The sequence below is a fragment of the Pseudopodoces humilis genome, chromosome 8 (genome assembly GCF_049639895.1).
Source record: "Pseudopodoces humilis isolate 2021_Gansu_Grassland_sample_001 chromosome 8, ASM4963989v1, whole genome shotgun sequence".
Lineage (NCBI taxonomy): Eukaryota > Metazoa > Chordata > Aves > Passeriformes > Paridae > Pseudopodoces > Pseudopodoces humilis.
Window position 1 is genome coordinate 29,217,285 of NC_142207.1, and position 16,597 is coordinate 29,233,881.

Sequence of the window (16,597 nt, forward strand, 5' to 3'; positions counted from 1 at the left end):
TTTAAATGATTCTTGCCAGGTTCAGATGGTTAATTAGGAGAACTGAATAATTTCCAGGCATGATAGCAAAAGAAAGAAGCATCTTGGTGAGGGATGGATGAGAGTGGGAAAATCTGACCTTTCTGAGGGCTATATCAGCAAAGCTCCACTGACTTCAGTGATACTGAACAGGTTTTCCATCAGTTTCAGAAAGAGATTTATCAGCAACCGCTAAAATCATTTGATTTGCTAAACAACTTTCTTCATTTCTCAGATTGTATTTTCCCTCTGTACATGTGTGGGTATAAATCACTACAGGTCAAGTGTGACTTGACTTGCATTTGACTCAAGGATATGCTTCCATTTCCTTACAGTTTTGCATGTTAATGAACTTATCGCCCTTTGTCTTTTTTTCTTTTTTTGCTAACTCTTTATTGACTAGCTTAAACATATTGCCATATTCTTTCTCAGACTAATGAATTGTGTAATATTTTTCATTGACACATGAGCAAGAACTCTCTGTTGCTTCAGTCTGGAAATACTAGGACAGTTTGTTACAGATACTCTAGGGTGATGGAAATATAGCCCAATATTAACATTAAGTACAAATGAGAGATCACTGACATTCTGCTTCTTTAGAACCCTCCTCCAATACAACTCATTAATTTAGAAGCCTTATACATCTTGGAAAGAGAAAGGAAACAAATTTCTTGCTTTAGAGACCAGAATGAAGTCAGCCATGCCACTGGCATGATAGGAGAGGAGACACAGCTGGGAGACAGCCCGAGAGGGGAGCTTGGGGAGCTTCCCTGGAGAAAGCAGTGGCGCCAGGAGAGCGTCTCAGATTCCTGCACACAGATGCATGCAATGCAAGGAGCAAACAAAACAGCTGTGCACAGCTGCAGAGCTCTGATTACAACAGTGTGGAGCTCTGGCTTGCCTGCAGTGCTGCCATGGGTGCACACAGACTCTTTGGGCAATGCAGCTGTGCCTGCTGCCCAGAGGAGAGCCAAGGGGCTTACCAAGAGATGCAGAGACAGTAAGGCTGAGTTACAGCCATCTGAGAGCCCTGGGAGGAGGATAATGCTCTTGGAAGGCCACTGTGGTCTTTGGAATGTTGGGAGATTGGAGCAGTTTCCTGAGACTGAGAAAGGCAAACATTGGAGGGTAGAGAGAAAACTGAGCCAGGATCCTACAGGCAACTTCCATTCACCCAAAAAATGGGAAATCCCACCAGAATACGCTGGAAGTTCCTTTCACCTCAGGGGTGATCAACACTGGAAAAAGCTCCCCACAGAGGCAGTGAATATCCATCCTTGCAGAATATCCACCAGGCAGAATCCCTGGAAATCTGCTCTAGCTGAACCTTACTATAGAAATCACTGGACACCTCTCTTAACTGGAACCTTTCTGTGCTTCTCTGCTCTGCTGAGGCACAGGAAGATAAAGCTTCACCATTTAACTTTGATTTTTGCCTTTTAAATAATTACTCTAATGGTCTGTGATGTGCTCTGTCATACTTGACTCCATACACAATTTTTTGAACCAGAGTATTTATGTTTCATTCTAAACCCCTTGTTGAATAAAGAGGATTAATGTTTGGGGATTTAATAGTCTCCAGTTTAGCTGAACTCTGTAAATCTGTCTCTGGGCTGACAAAGCATTTGAGTGCCACCTATTCTGGGACAGACAGAGTAATGACAGCATTGAATCTTTTTTCTTAAATATTGAGGAAGTATTAAAGAATTTAAATAGGCAGTGAAAAATCTTAACTGAATTATCAAAATAATTAGCTGTTGATGTGCACAACAACTATCATTCTAATGAAGTTTGGAAGCAATTTTAATGGAAGAAAAATTAACTAATGCCAGCAAGCTTTTTGATATGAGAGTCATTTTATGAACAAGATGACATAAACTTCATTAGAGAGAACAAGCACAGAAATGTTTTTATGCAGGAAAACAAATCCTCATATAGCAGTTATAAGCCAAAAATGCAGAAATTAGTAAGTTATATCACCATATAAATTGGTTCTTCAAGCTCTGCACACCAGATCCTTCAGCCACCATTGAGCTGGGGATTTACAGCAAAATTCAAATAACAGTGAGGGATCAAATCTAAAATGGAGAATAAGCACAGCTGAACATATGGCCAATTGTGTTGTGACCATTACTTAAAAATTATTTTGGACAGGAGTTTTTATAAACTCACTACCATAAATTTGGGATTAACCAACAGGCAATTCCTCAGTGGCCATTGTGAGACATTAACAGTTCCTTTGTTGATCACAATAGGTTTAGAACAGAGTATTGTTATTGCATATATTTCAGAGAAAAAACAAATATGTGAAGGTGCAGCCCATTTTTACTCAAGGTGGTGTTTGAAAAGCAGTTATTTTACTTTTTGTGATCAATCTTTTTGTCAGTTTACTTGACTTGTTATATATTTGCCTTGGTTGTCTGATGCATAATTGTGGAGCGCAGATGAATACATTCACATTGTGATGATCCAAACTCACACTGATGTAAGGCTTGCATTGGCTTAAAATTAGAGGAAAAGCTACTTTAAGTGTTTCCATAACAGAGCTGTTTTATTTCTGCAAAGTTTGAATTGCTAGTCTTGGAAACATCAGTGGTTGCTGATTACTGATATTAAATGCTACCCTCAGGAATTGTCTTTTTTTTTCTTCAAAGTATAAGGAAGATGTGTAAGAAATAATAATTACATAGGTCCAAAAGTGCATGATTTTTTCCTAATATTAAGCCACGGGATAACAATGGCTTCATATTCTGCACAGAAAAATCAGCCCTCACGTGGGTAGGAAACTTTTCTATTAACTCATTCGGTGCCAATCTAACCTAATTTTAAAGGCTTGTTCAACAAACATAACTAAGATCTTTTATTTTCTCATTATCTCTGTTTTAAAATAATCCAGGGCTGCATGGACTTGCTGGGTTTAATTCTGCAGTAGCCACACAATCCACCACAGAGCCTTGGAAATTTCTGAGACAGGATTTCAAATTCAGACCATCACACCTACTTTTAAAAAATGATTTGGATTCTGGTAGGGTTGTGGGAATTTTGAGATAAGGAAATACAAAGTCCTGGGCCTCCAAGCAAACCTGATTTCCGTGTTCATTGAAATCAATAGTAAGAGTTACAATCTGCAGACTAAGTATATTGTGGTGTTATAAACTTAATGGCTTCTAATTTTGCTAAGTATATACCAAAACTGTAAAAATAAAGGGATAATTCACACAACTGTAAAGTGCCTCATAAAATGGGCAGTAGGGAAGCTGCATGGAAGCCAGACAAATATTACCCAGAACAAAAAAAAAAAAGGTAGGATACTGAATCTTTTGAGGCTTGAAGAATGCAGATCCCAGACTCTCCCATAATCCTTCCTCACTCCCTGTGACTATTCTGAAATTCTGCAAAGGAAAGATAAATACTATGGCAGTAAGCATGCATTTCCTACCATAGGAGATGCCATTTTACCTGGTCTTTCAGCGAATAAATTATTTTTAATATTTTAACTTAAAGACACTGTAATTGTGGTGGTTGTTCTTGTCAACAGTGACAAGATTAAATTGGAATTTTACTGGAAATGGAATTTTTATCTCCATAAAATTTTTCTGCACATTGAGTTGAAGAGAAGATTCAATAGCATTAATGGAACGTATCTGCAGAGACTTAAATACAACTTTTGTTATCCACAGGTGCTACAGTATCACCTTTCAGAAGTGTGTGAGTTTGTGCAAAACCCCTTCTTTCCTCAGCCATTTCACTAATTATGACCATGCTGAATAAGCTTATTGCTTTTCTAGAGTTCACGTGGAAGTTAATTTCTGTTATTTGCTCTGTTTTGACTACCTGTATTTTTTTTTTCCCATCTGTTTAGTTTGGGAAATTAACTTACAGTGAGAGGCAGATAAGGGAAAAAAATATTTTTTTACTCATAATGGATGAATCTGAAGCCAAACAGAAATTAGGCATTTGAACTGACGTAGCTTTAGAAGTTTATGTACTGGTTATTTTTGGTTTCCTAAATGTGCCAGCTGTTGACAAGAAACAGGCAATTTTGGAATAAGCATGCTTTTAAATTGCATACTTTGCACTGGTTTCTTGTTTTCCTTTTATATTGTGTTCAAAATAGTTACTCTTGTCTTAGAGGACATTTAAATAATGCACTTTGGATGAGCAAGCTGTGAAAGTAGAAACATACCTAAGAGCCAGTTGAAAAGATAAATAAGAAGCCTAACGAAAATTATAGCAAAATATTTTGAGCAAGAGTGTGCATGCTGGCTTCAAATGCTTTGAAATGAAATAAAGCACCGAATGGCAATAAAAGCCTTCAACTGCGCTGAGTTCGTTCTGGAATTCAGTTAACTAAGGAAATTTGAAATAAAAAGATAACGCTTAAAAATGGGAAGGAAACTTTTAAAGAGAGTTTTTGGGTTTATTAAAGTTCAATCATGAGCCAATTAATGTAAAAAAAGGTACAAGCTGTTTTTATTTTATTTGATAAAGCATCTAGCATTCTGTTCACCCTGGGGGCACAATAGTGTGGCAGGCTGCTTTGTTCACCACAAAACTTGTTTTCTCTCTCTGCTTTTACAACCTGCGATTAAAATATTTGCAGCCCTAGCTTGTTTTAACAAAAGCCATTTATAAACTGCTAGCAGTGCACTTCAGTGGTTGACTCCACCTGCGAAGAAGAAATATAAACAATACATTTTTTTCTTAAAATCAGCATTTTGGCATTACAAATTCTTTGTACTAGTAGGTTCATGAGGGGATAGCTTAATTAGAAACTATAATAAAATTGTCTAGGTTAGGGTTTTGGATTTAGACTTGCATTAGACTTAAAAATTTCTGTCCTATCACATTTTTCTTCAGAAGAAAAATAAATTAATCTATTCTCTAACATCTACTGTTAATTTTTGCTGTTGATTGCAGAACTGTGCTTTTAGCACAAGACTGTGTTTCATTTCCCTCTGAAAATACAATTATTTTTTTATTACATATTATTGTATGAAACTTGAGCAAACCCAAATATCTTCTGTAATCCTTATTAGCATTTAGGGATTGGGAGAGCATGTAAAACTTTGGACCAACTTCCATTACTAAATTGCGGTCTTTCCACAGTGAATTTGGTTTTACTAGTCTGGGAAGTTTCTTCATTTTTGGGAACTTACAATTTCTCAAGAAAGTAGATTTTCAGTACCAAATCTGACAAACTTAGGAAATGGAGAATTTATGAAAAGTTAACTTCACATTGTGTGTTGCATGTCCTGAGGCACCTATTTTTTGTGTTTGTGTGGGATCCATCTTCAAAATGAATCTCCTGAAAATAAACATCTTAATTTACTGTGTACAGTGCTCTTAAAATCTGTTTCTCATCTGCTTTATTGTGGCAGAATTACTGGAGGATGGGTATGGATTTAGTTTCTCTCTTGGTCTCTAAATAGCACCAGTGGGTATTGATGAACTAGAAAAGAAATATGTAAGAGAAGGTTGTGTACATTCATTTAATATTTGAAGGTAGGAGATAATTTATGGATGAGAATTGTGACTGAATAAGCAAAAGGTAGCAAAGGTTGGTTCAGCCCTTAGGTTTGAATTTTTACTTGCTGCTCAGTGTGTTGAAACAGTGCATAATGTTAAAATTTATTGTGAAAAATTTTGGATATTTTAATGAATATAATATGTTATTTCTGGACTACCAATGAGCTTTACATGTCTAGGGACCTATTAGCAAGGTATCTAAAGTTTGAAATTACACTTGAAAAATAAATCAGAGCAACTATTTGAGACTGCAAAGGAGCCAATAGCCACCAAATGAATTAAAAATCTGATTAGAATGGTACTGCAGGCAGCTTACTTAGCAAGTGACAGTTTGGGTGTATAGGGTCAAAGATTAATGAACCAGATTGTTACAGGGTAGAAAATACCTCACTTTTAATTGAGACTTACGTTTCTAAATGAGGTGTGGGATGCAAGGACAGTTTGGGTACCCACAGTGCTTTGTGTCTGTGAAATTCCTGCACTCCTGTGCATACAGGGAAGTTTTACATGTTGCCAGTTTTCTGATAGTGGTACAAAAGCTTAATTATTACTTTCAAAAACCACATGGCAAAAAAGACAGCGGGAAATGCTAAGCTAAGTAAGAGCGGACTGCTTTGTGATTAAGGCAGATTTATTCATTATTGCTTTACAGGCCTTGATAAAACTGGAGGGTTTGGACATTTAAGTTGTAGGGTTTGAAATAATTTACTTAGGGCTTTAGTTTGTTTACCTGTTCTCTGGAAATGAATAAGATATGAATAAGAATCAAGACAGGAGAAACCAGGCAATCGAGGGTTAAAATGCAATTTCTGCTCTTGAGTTCTATTGATAATCGTGGAAAATGTGTTCCACAAAAAGTGTGTTTCAAAGGAAGAACAAAATTCTGTAATTCTGCACAGATCAAGCTTGATACCTGATATATTAATCAATTATCTGGTGTAGTAACAGATAGTAGAACAATCTCCAGATGAGTTACTGTAAATTTAAAGGATTTAGATTTAAAAGAACTGCAAATACGTTTAAGATTTAAAAAGCAAATTTATGATGTGTGATGACCATTTAATTTACCCAGGAATGTGTTGGACTTTGTAATATGGCATCTTGAGTGCAAACGATGCCGGTTCAATACAATTATTTTCTCAATAATTGAATTATTTTTTGATTGATTTCATCATATCTCTGGCTTTTTTTTTCCTTCTATCAGGGCATGTCAATAAAAGTAACATATATTTGCTTTTTCATTCTCCTCTTCCACATATCTTCTACAAGAAATGTAAAGTGCTTTTCCAAATGCTTCTTGCTGTCTTTCTGAAGTGTTTTTCACGTGACCTATCTTTTTTTTGAACAAGAGCAAATGCTTTTTCTCCCAGACTAAACTTGTTGCAAATATTCTCCAGTCACTCAAGCTTAGTCTTTCTATATTCTCAATTCCAGAACAGTAGTAAGAAAGAAATACAACAAATATACTCCTCTTTTTTCTTGCAAAAAGAAAATCTCAAAGATAAACAGGTGAAAAAACCCCTATCCAATAACCTACAAAGAAAACCATGTTTTGAAAATAAGTTTTGAGCCTTTTTAAGCTTGCCTGCTGTGGCCCTGGAACAGATGAAGGAAATTTTAGGCTTGCTATTTGATACTCAGTAGAGCATAATCCCTTGAAGACTGTGAACCTCCTAAATTCCTTTTTTTAGAGGTACAGTTCGGCTTGAGCATCATAAACAATTAGAAGAAAGTATAATTGTATATTTTTCACCTCCTTCCATGATTTCTGCCAGAGAGGAACCCATCCAGGCTAGTCATTTCCCACAGGAAACTGAACAAAAATGTCACCAGTCAGAAAGCAGTGGAATCAGCTTTGTGAGCTGGCTGATGCAAAATTAGCACATTTAAATTTCCCTTGCTTTGGGTGCTCTGAGCTGAATGCAGGCTTCAGTTAATATTTTCTGCTTCTGTGTATATGTCTGCACATCTACATGTCTTCTGTACATATATCAGCTGTGTTCTCTTAAGGCAAGAGCTATCTGGCTGTGGATGGAGTTTGAACACTGAACTCCTTGCTTTGCCTGTATGCATTTGCTGAACAATCCTTTCTAAAAAGGAATTAATTAAAAAACCAACTAAACAAAAATTCCTGATGAAGACTTTATGCTTAATTAGGTAAATATGAAAAAAACCAACAAACCAAATCTAAAAAGCATGAGTTAATACAACTGAAATTGGCTACAACTTTTATTTATCTCAGTTAAATCCAGCATAAAAGCTGTTAGGGTTCCTAATTTGTGGTGTGTTTGCCTCTTAATCATTCTGAAAATATCTGTGTGTTAAAAAGAGATTTATGCATCAACTCTGAGAACTGATGCTCTGCAGTGTTTTTATCAGCACAGGATGCAGCCTGTAAAAGTAAAAAAAAAAGTAACTTTTAGATGTCTCTGTGAGTTTTGTCAACAGTGACCTGATGAGCCCCGGTGCTGCTGGGGACAGGAGGGTGATCTCGAGACTGAGCTGGGTCAGGGTTGAGAGGGAAGGGTAGGCTGATGCCCTCAAAGGCAAAAGGGTCACATCAGAGATTTAATCAGTATTTCAGCCATGAGTCATTGCTCAGCCTGTACCTGGAGTGTGCTTTCTAAGCAGGATCTCAGCAGGATGGAGGAGGAAATGCCATGTGCTTTATCCAAGGGCTGGACAGCTCAGCAGTCTGTTCATCTGCCTGAACAGGCTCTGGGACTTGTGGGCTCCTCTAAACTCAAATTCTTGAACCAGCCATATGAGAAGCTGGCCAAAGAAATCATCCTTTTGTGTAATTCAGGTGCTTACTCTTGCTTTTTACTAGTGCTTCAGCAGAAAAATGGTGTTAATGTGTCCTGTACATGTATACCCTGTTACCTGTATACCCTATATCTGTTGCTGGGGCTTTTCTGAATGAGCAAAATACCTCCTGAATCTCATCATTTCTTGGGAATCAAATCATAATTTGTTATTGAGGTTCAAGAGAACATTGATATCTTCCAGTTCCTTGGCACTGGCTTAATTCACAGGGGAGTGTTTCAAGAAACTATATAACTGAGAATCATAAATGCAAATATGGCAAGAATTAAAAGCTGAACAGGTTAGTTACACCTGTCATGCACACAGATGAGCATTTGGCATGAATATTTGATGGAAGGTTGGTTGCCAACCTTCTAAGAGTATTTGTGCCACAGCTGTTACCAAAGGAAGTAGTTATCTATTCTCTGTGCTGCTGATAATCTTTTTTTCTCTAGAGAAACGTTGGTAATTAACCCTGGCTGATATTTCTACTGTCCACTCAACAGTATCCAATACAGCCCTGTCTTTTAGGAAAATAGGTACTTAAGCAAAATTCCTTGCTTAATAATATTTTCTGTCTCCTGACAGAAAATTCTCCTATATTGGTGGGTAAATTTGCACTGGTGTCGTGGTTTTAAACCAGTAACTAAAAAAAAGATTACTTATTTCTTGCTGTGAGATACGGATTAGAACAAGAGCAAAACAGGCATAAAACTTACAAGGAATAAAGGAAGTTTATTAACAAACTACAATAATAAGAACACCAGAATAAACTTCCAGAAAACCCCTTTTTATCTTCTACTACTCACTATTCCTTTATTTACATGACAACAGAGACAAAAACTTTGGAACTTTGATGGTTAAAACAGTCCCAATTCCTGCTACAGTCTTTTCACCAGTCTTTGTAGAGAAACAGAAGTCTCTTTCTGTTAATTTATGGAGTTTATCACAAGAAAACTATTTTTGTTATAGTTTTCTATTGCCCTGATGTCAGCTGCCCAGAACTGCTGTTATCAGAGCTCACTCCTCCCATTTCACATCACTCTGAGGTGTATATGGGCCATGAGTCTAGGTATGGCATTTTAAGGATGAGTTATTCAAAGGCAAAAGTCTTCTTCATCTGTTTCTGTGAGCTTCACTAGAAAACAGTTTTTCTCACTGCCCCCCAGTGCTTCAAATTTTCGCTTCACTGTTTCTAGCACTTCACAGTATCACAATCACTCTACTTTTTACTCAAAATTTACACTTTGAACACTCTATTCCCCCCCATATACTGTCATGAATTAAAGGAGTTTTTTCAAGACTTTATTGTCCATTTCCATAGCTTCAACACAAAGGTATTTCAGCTCATAAACGCATCTTCTTATTCTCTACTTTTTCTGAAACTTAATTCTTTTCTTTACTGTCTCTGATAGTTTTATAAAGTCTCTTTACATGTTGATCACTCTCTTTTCCTCTCTCTGGATAAAAGGATTAATCTGGAAGTCTCATCTGGGTAATGAAAGGGTTAAAATCTTGCCCAGGCTTTGTAGATGGCTCTGTGACCTCTGCCGGTGCAGGAGCTGGAGCTGTCTTTGATAGAAGATTCCTCATGGCTGCTCTGGAAAGCGTAGTTGCCGCTTTAGCCTGCCGCAGGTCCAGAGCTTTTTCTCTTTCTTTACTCGGCAGTCCCCGGTGAACTCCATCACTGCAGCCGAGCCAGGGACCGGCCTGGCCCAGCCAGAGCCCGGGCAAGCCCCGCAGGCCCAGCCCAGCCCCCGCCCGGCCACATGGGAGGCCGGAGCTCTGTTACTTTTCACAGTCAGGCAACAAAGAGGCTAAAGGTGCCCTGACTTTACATCTTAAGGTAGGGTTCACAAGTTGATCTCCCTTTTCAATGGTTAAAACTGCTGTCAATTCTCAGTAATGACCAATAATTGGTCAGGAGAAGAGACTCCTTTCAGACCCCAGCAACTTCAACTTCCTTAGCTCTCACAACCACCTTAAAGGTAAAGTCACCCCATGACAACTGGTTTCATGTATTAGACAGTCTAAAAACATTTTAGTGGCAGGATGTTTGCCCTTGTGTAGTAGAATAAGAAAAGGGTACTGGCTATGGATGGAGCTGGAATGCAAACACTGAGTGGCAATTGTAATCACTATAATTGTTTTTATTTTTTTTTTTGACACGTCAGTTTTCTGTACAATTCTCTTATTTCCAAAAACATGTAGAACTACAAAAAAAATTCCCAATATTTCTTGTGATTTCAGAAATATTTTCTGAGGAGTTTACATTTCCTACAAAGTAGGCTGGCACCCCAGCTGCAGGGAGGTTTTTGTTTGTTTGAGGAATTTGAATATGTTGGGTAAGTATGGCCCCTGAGCTATGCTGTGTTACTCTTTAAGCAATATGAGCTAGCCCTTCTGGAATGGGAGCAGTCCTCTGCTCACTCTGTAGGCTCCAGGGTTTTTTGTTCCTGCTGGGCTAGGCCTGTCTTGTCCTAGTGCTGCTGTCCCTCCTCAGCAGGGACCCAGAAACCTACCAGGGTCCTTGCAGGGGAATCAACAGATTTGCTTCTTTTATTTTCTCCTGGCTCTCAAATTTTAGCATCTTGAAAAAGAAAGAACTTCTTAACTGACTGTGGTTGAGTAAAGGAACAGCTCCCAACACATCTCCCAGGACTGCTTGTTTTAACTGGAGGGCAAAATCCAGGGAAACACTCAAATAAGCCCTTGAATTGCCAGTCCTGCTAGAAGTAATTAGGACAGCTGGTGGCTTGTTCTGGTGCACTCAAATGGCTATTTTCCCCAAAAGATCACATGGGAGGAAAGGGCAACTGGGCACTGGAGCTGCCTTTCAGACAAGGCTTGGGCACTGAGGGGAAGGGAACCTGAGCAGAGACAAGGCCTGCTCTGTGCAGCTCAGGGTGCTGTGCATTTACCTCTGCCTGCTACAGGCCAGCAGAAGCTCTGCACCTTGGTGGCCCCAAAGCCATGCTCTGGGAAGCCTGTCCTGATCTAAGGTTATCTCAGGGAAAAGCTGCACAGCTCAGTGCCAAGCAGCCTGCATCTCGATTAGAGTGTTGGCAGCATTTGTAATGCTCTAGCAAGTATATTAGGAAGTTCTTCCTTCAATATTTGGTTCCACGGGGTCTCTTTAGTGCAAAAAATTCCTTCCATGTGAGCTAGTTTGAGCCTTGAACTTGTATTTTATGGCTAATGCTATAACAGACAACCACCTATCATTATTCATCTATTTTATTTAATTATTGATCCTTTCAACTTTACAAGACTTAATTAGAATTTGCTGTATTGAACGAAACAAAAAAAAAAAATTAAATTTGTTGAATTAGTAAATAACAGAGAATTAGAGGTAGTTTAGTGATTTAATTAACACAGCTTTATCCCAGCACACTAGTTAATGAAAGGCAAGCACTGGGCCATCTGGTACAGTTTCAGGAAATGTGGAAACAGAACTGCCTTATTTTGTACTTTCCTCTCATTTGTTATTTGCATTTTGATGAGTCCACTGGTTCTTCTCTTTCAGATGATTATTCACTTCCACTGTGAAGTCCCTTAAACACTATAGAAACCTTTAGGATAAAATGATTTTCTAATGGTGAGGTGATTTTTAGGCCCTTTTCCGTTTCGCAGCTCTGTTCAATGTTTTAAAGGTTGAATGGCACAATAACTGTGCTTCATCCACCAGGCCTGCAGCCATCACCCCCATGCCATCTAATTAAAAGCTGCACATCTTTGCTCAGTGGTGGTCAAACTTAATTTGCTCAGTCCAGTTATAGTTACAAGGTGCCAGGGGACAGGCAACTGTAGAATCTTGTTTTTCATTTATCTTGAAAGAACATCCAGGTTGCCAAAGACTCTGAATAATCTCAGAAGTCTTTCCACGAGCTTGCATTATTCTGCATTCTGTATTCTCCCAGTTACAAAGTTCATTAAAAAAGTGGCTTTTGTGAAAACTTTAGAGGGAAAATAGATTAATGATGAAAATGAAGTTTGAAAGTTATTTTAAAATAACATAGGGTAAATATTTTGATGTTGAAATGGATGTCTAGAGAATTGAGGTTTCTGAATTATGGATGTTTGAAATTTTCACTTAAGTAATTCAGAATGTCACTAAAAATGTGCTTGTACTGTCTGCCAAGAATTAATCAGTGATATTTGAATTGAAAACAAAAAAAAAACCAACAAACCCAAAAAACAAATCAAAAATTGCAAATAAAACCCCAACCAAAATAACAGCAAACAAAAACAAAAGTGCTGCTGTTCCTGCATTTTACTGAAAAAATGAAAACATATGTTTTCTTGAAGGACTCACTTTTCCCAGTAAGTATTTCTTAAACAATGACGGCTGTGTCATCTACCTTATCTACTGAAAAAGGTCATGCTTTGTCATTTACCAGCATGAGGATGTGAGTAGAAAGATAGTAAAAGAATTAATATTTATTTTTGGTGCTTTGTAATAATTTGTATTGGCCATCAAGAGCTTCTCATTTGTATCAATATATTCCTTTTATCAATATGTTTTTGAGGGTATTCAAATGCTCAGGAATTTTCTTGAATACCTGAGCAGAGGAAGAATTAGGATGAATGTTCTGAAGTAAATAATTATTGTGTGAGACCGCACATGTTCAGAAAGACTTGATTCTAAGTAGTCAGTGTTTGTGTCATCACTTCAGCTTGGAAATCTGAATACAACCTTCAAATTGCAGCTGACAGTAATTACAGCATTGTCATTTCACCCCTGGGAGACCTTTGACTCCATTCCTTACTTGCTGACATTCACACAAAAATGGAATAATTCAGGTTGGAAAAGACTTTTATGATCTTTGAGTTCAACCATTAAGCTGACACTGCCAAGTCCACCACTGAACCATGTTTGAGTGCCACATCTACACATCTTTTAAATATCTTCCTACACATCTTTTAAATATCTCCAGGCATGGTGACTCTATTGCTTCCTCCTCATCAGATTTGTGTTCCAGACCCTTCATCAGGTTTGTTGCTCTCTGGACTCACTCCAGCAGCTCAGTGTCTTTGGGAAGTGAAGGCCCCAGAGCTGGGCACAGCACTCAAGATGCAGCCTCAAGTGCTCAATGATTCCTTTGTCCAGATCACTGATAAAGATATTAAACATTGGGGTAGAAGATATGGCAGCTGTTTTGTCCAATGTGATTAGGTTTTTGACACTTAAATATGAATTAATAATACAGGTCTTGCTGAAAAAAAAAAAAAAAAAAAAGGGAGCTGTCCTTTGTTGGGTTTATTCCTATTACTTCAAAAGTGAGGACTAGACATGGGAGTAGAGCTTAATGGTAGAAAGTTTCTTGAAAAACTGACAGGTGTCACTGGCCTGATGGGAAGGTTCTGTCTCCCTTCTCACAATTTATTAGAGATTTGGAAAATATAGAAGCCAGGAACGAACTTGAAGACTAGGACTGTCCACTGTGGAAAGACACTTGTTTAGCAGAAGCTGATTAGTCAATCAGATTTCTATCTTGTGATCAAGAACACATTATTAAGAAACTTAAACTTTGGTGTTTTTTTTGCTATAAAATTCAGATTGGGAAATAGCTTTATTAAAGCCTAAATATAGCTTTAAAACCATTGCCTACTTGGTGGGAGTGAAACAGAAGTTATTTGCCTTTTGAATCAGTTCTAATTATATTTTCCCTTGAAAACCTTTGCCATTGAGTCAGTTCTGCAATTTAACAGTGTAGCTGAAAAAATGTCTGCTATCTACCCTAGAAATCATTAACTAAAGAAAGTTTCCTTTTTTTTGTTTGTTTTTTTTTGGTTTTTTTAAGCTGCTAATCATGTCGACATTGTTTGCCACAGGCTGTGTCTTTCTTGCATGTTGCATAACATTGCTTCAAACGTCAGGGTGGATGAGATCTTCAGAAACAGCTTTTCATCCAGAAACACTGCCTGTTGCAGTTCAGTTCTTATTTGTCTTGAGTTCTTTTCTGATATAGCTCTAATAGTTCTGTCCTGAATAGCTGTTGGGGTTTGGGGCTCATCAGATCCCCCCAGGACTGAATGTTTGTTGAGTTTCACTCAGTAACATCCACTCTTTATATCCTGTGGCCCTTTGCAGGGTGAACTGAAGCACAGCGAGAGGAGGCAGACTCACTTCTGACCTGGACTTAAATTCAAATAGGCTTAAGTTAGGACAACCATTTCATGAGTCTGTCTTGTCCATCTGACCCCAGCAATCATCCACTCAGATATATGAAGTAGAGAACTTAAAGTAAAACCTTTAAAAATGCATCTCGTGTCAGAATCAAGTCCTCAGCGCCGAGCGTGTTTCCCCGCAGCTCTGCTCCTCCTGCGCTGCACTGTCTGCCTGTGCAGACACAGCCACTGCCAGCAGAGCAGGAAAAGGAGATTTCACTTGTCTCAGAAGAGCTTGTAAGAGTCACTCTGAGCAGTTTTGCATAAAAGTATAGTCTGCTGCAGAGCAGGCTCAAGCTTCTGTGGCGTTGGCTCTCAGTGATGGGCTGCTTGGAGCAGGATGTGTGGGCTTTGCTGTGCTAAGGGACAGTCCTCTCCTCTCACTGAAGACAAAGTAATACTCCACGGAACTATAAAATGTGCATAATCTTTTACCCATGAATGGTAAGTTATTTGGGATCAGTGCTTTCAGTACTTCCCAGAAGCCACATAATTTTCGTTGATAATCACTGCTTAACTGCTATGCTCCCCTACACAAATTTGATTTCAATTTTTCCCCCACAGTTGTAGTAATTTTAAATGTGTGACTGTAATTAGCTAAAATACTAACTGTGAATTGAGTTTGACACCATTCTTTCGGCACTGTTTTAATGAAGAATTAAATATTCTTCATCCTTTCTGAAGTCTAAGTTTAGTGCTGTAGCTAACCATCAATCAAAGGTTCGTGTCTGCTTTCCATTACCTTTCCAGTCATATTCTGTTAGGCTTCTTTCACCATTTCAGTATCCAGGAGCCTGGCAGCTAGACACTAAATGATGCAGCTCACATCTGTCGTGTCTGGCTCATTCCTTCTCCTATTCCCAAGGTGGTAATTGCATCATCTTTGTAGTATTTTATTTTGTTGCCCCTTTTTATTATTATTTTTATGTATATGTTCCTATTAAAGCAAATAAAAAATGAATCATTGGGAGCAGTTTTCTTTAGTAGATGAACATTTTACCCATGCTGTGGTCAGAAAAAAATGGAATAGCAGGGAGCCTTAGTGTCTCTAGGTCCTGTATGCAGTCGGTCAGTAAAGAGGAGGAAAACCTGCAGTTTAATTTGGAGCACCAATATCTTATTCTATGCATAAACAGCAATTCAGCAGTCAGCCTAAACTGTGAGGAGAAAATAAGTGTGCTGTAATTGATGTATTTTGAATTGGGTTTGGAGAAGTGTCTCACCCAGGTATTGATGTGGTTTAGACAGCTGTGGTGACCACATGGGCAGGTAATGTGAGGATCCTCCTTTTTCCAGTTGAAAAAACCCCAGAATTTTCCTTAATTTCTGTCTTTCAGTGGGGTATTTTAATTTTCTTACTACTTATTGGTAATTTTCTTTTGAACTCACAACAGAGGTGTAATCTCATAGGTGAAATCTGTAAATTGATACGCTTGTCTCATATATCTAAAAATATCTTTTTTCCTCCATCATGAGATATATCTTTTTTGGTGAATCTGTATTTCTAACCATAGGGAAAAAAAGATGTAGTCTGATTGTGATGAATAATATCCCAAAAATGGTCTCTATTATTCACATTAAGAGCTTCAGGGGCTATTTGGTTTGCAGTGCTGTTGGAATGAGGGGGTTTATAAACTAAGAGACAGAAGTAAATTCTACAATGTCAGTATTGTGTTATATTTTAAAATATAACATTTTAAAAGTATTTCTTTAGATTCTAGAAAGTCTGTGAGGAAAAGCAACTGAACTTGGGAGACTTACAAGGTCTGATAGTTGTGTGTAGTTTTAATGAATAGAGAGGTATTACTACAAACTAATTTATTGTAATATCTTTGTAAGAAAAACCAGACACAAGTGGTGTGGAAAGTACTTTCTATGCAAGTGTGAATCTATTTGGAAAGTTTTGTTTCTGTTTTTGTTGTTTTGTTTTTTTTTTTAAATAACCAAACCCCTCAAAACAAACCAAAAAGAAAAGCCCAACAAAACACTGAGAACTGACGGGGTTTTTTGTGCCAAAGCTGTGCTGCTCTCCAATGGTAATGGATTATCTTCACCTACAGTTTTTGATTTTGTG